The 2,676-nt window shown below is 40.2% G+C and overlaps 1 protein-coding gene across 2 annotated transcripts in view; it reads left to right on the top strand.

Moving 5' to 3' along the window:
• The window catches only part of ADCY8 (adenylate cyclase 8 (brain)), a 238,777-nt gene that overhangs the window by 114,352 nt on the left and 121,749 nt on the right, over positions 1–2,676 (top strand). The gene's annotated exons all lie outside the window — the stretch shown is intronic.

Genomic DNA, 2,676 nt, shown 5'->3' with positions numbered 1-2,676 from the left:
GAGGGAGTAAAATGTCAGTAAACATCCAAGAATAACAAGATAACAAACCCCAATCAAAAGAGCCTCATAGTAAATTCATTTCACCAGAAATATTTGAGTTTAGAAACATGATATTACCTAAAAGATGAATAGCAGAAAAAGAGGTTGAATATATAATTTTCCCAGTGGATCATTTAATACCATCTCATGCATGTCTGTTCATAAAATTAAATTAATTAAAGCAGGCTTATATAATAGTTTCTATTACATAGATTGAAAAGTGGCTCCAGGTGGCTTCTCTTCACATACCCTGTGTCTATTTTGGGGAGTCTATGATAGCTGAGAAGATGCCAGAGTTGACATTGGGCTCTGTTATATGCAGTAGCTTTATTAATGATCTATAAAAGGTGTCCTTGATGAATCTTAATGAATTGCAGAGCCTTTTCTTTTCAGGGCAATTGCTAAAAAGTCATAGGAATGACACCAGAATGCCAAGTAGGAACTGGTTTGTCCTCAGTAATTAATTAGAACAAAGGTCTTAATCCTTATGACAGGGTTGCCCTGACAAGCAATATGGCAGGACAAAGAATGAAAAACAGGAATTATCTTTCTTTCCCTCACTTGAGGCAAGAATGCCCAAGCCTGCCTGTCAGCCTCCCTTCCTTTTACTTTCTCTCTCTTTCTTGTGCTTTCTTTTTTCTTTCTTTCCCTCTGTCTGTTCCTTCCTTCCCCCTTCCTTCTTCTTCCTCTCTCTTTTTCCTTCTCTCTCTCTTTTACTCTCTCTCTCTCTTAATTTCTCTTTATTTCCCCCTAAAGGTCCCTTTTTCACCCCGTCCCAAAAATGTCATTAAATACAGCATTGATAAGTCTGCACTCCTCTTAAAAATGTAGCAATTAGAGTGGTTTCACTACATGGATAAGGATCTTTTTTTGCAAAATGATTTGTAATGCTGAAAATTAAATATATCTAGTAATAGTTGATAAACTAATATTGATTGAATGTTCAATCAATCAATGTGCCATGCACTTACTAAATAATCTTCCTGACTTACTTCGCTTAATACCAATAACCTTGTGAGGAACAATTTTCAGGTGAAACTGAAGCTCTGATAGGATGGAAAACTTCTGACCAATGACACACAGCTTGCACATGGCCAAGCAAAGGCTCTGAGCCAATTTCATCTGTATTAGTCCATTTTATGTTGCTTATAACAGAATACCTGAAACTGGGTAATTTATAAAGAAAAGAAATTTATTTCATACCGTTCTGGAGGTTAAATCCAAGGTTGAGGGACCACATCTGGTGAGAGCTTTCTTGTTAATGGGGACTCTCTGCAAATTCCCAGGTGGCGCAGAGTATCACATGGAAAGTAATCTGATTTCCTCAAAGTCTACTGATTGAAATGTTCATCTCATCTAAAAAATGCCTTCACAGCAACATCTAGACTGGCATTTGACCGAATATCTGGATGCCATGGCCTAACCAAGTTGACATATAAAATTAACCATCACAATGTTCTTCCCTTCCCTAGGTGAAAACATCTGCAAAAGCACAGAGTTAGAATATGTGGAAATGAGTTAGGGCAGCTGTCAAAAAGTAGCAAACACATTTTCACTTCATTAGATAGGTGACTGGGACCTTTAGAGGTTTGTGAGCACTGGATTCTTGTATGACCAGAGCTGTCTTTCCCTCCTAAATGCCAGGGACCCCACCTCTGGTGGAGCTGTGTCCCACAAGTGTCCTTGGATCAGTGTATATTTTGGCCCTAAGTGGAAGGCTCTCCCCAATGTCCCCGGCACACTGTTTGTTCATTGCTCACTCCATTCATGCATCACAGTTTTCACATTAACCCAGTGTTGCTTCTGGTAAGAGGCCGTGTGATATAATGGAAGATGCTTAGGATTTGGAACTCAGGCGAGCTTGGTTCACATTCTGCTTCCAAGAATCTTAAACATGTTGAGACTCAACTTCCTCCTCAGAGAAATGGTGATAATAAAATGGGAGGCCAGATCACAAGGGCTAATCCAGGTTTGAATATTAGGGGATGGTTGAGGTGTCTTGGGCTCACTGCCCTCACAGAACCAAGCAGCACACGAGGTACAAAGGCGTGAGGACACAGGAAGTGGGCTAGGTCTGCAATGCCTCTCTCCGTTCCAGAGTTCCAAGTGAACTGCATTGGTCTCCGCTGCCCACACAGAAAGAGAAATCCGCCAAGTCATAAGCCTGAAAAAGTGATGTGCTAAGGCCAGCTCCTGCCTGTTTGCAAAAGCCAATTAAGTGTTAAACTTGCAGGAATTGTGTGAGCCACTTGACGTCAAGTTGGAAGCTTGAAACCAGCCATGATCAGAATATTTACACCACAGAAATTAACAAACATTACAAATAAGGATCTTATTTTCCCAGAGAGAAAGTTGTTAAACATTTACCAGCATAAGCCCGGGCCCAATCCTTAATCTCTGCACTCGGTCTTTTCCAGGATGGGAGAGAGGTCACATCAGCACTCAGAGATAAACCCCATTACATAGAAATTCTTGTTGACTCAGTTAGAGCTGTGTTCTAGCTCTCACTGTATCTATGTCCCTACAGCTGGCCTGGCTATAGCCCATCACAACATACATCAGATGTGTGTATATACATATGTATGCACATGTAAATTAATTAAATTAAATAATATAAGCACACATTGTCAACCAGGA

Source organism: Propithecus coquereli, unplaced genomic scaffold (genome assembly GCF_000956105.1).
Source record: "Propithecus coquereli isolate 6110/MARCELLA unplaced genomic scaffold, Pcoq_1.0 Scaffold28, whole genome shotgun sequence".
NCBI classification, from domain to species: domain Eukaryota; kingdom Metazoa; phylum Chordata; class Mammalia; order Primates; family Indriidae; genus Propithecus; species Propithecus coquereli.
This window is presented reverse-complemented; position numbering and strand designations above follow the sequence as displayed.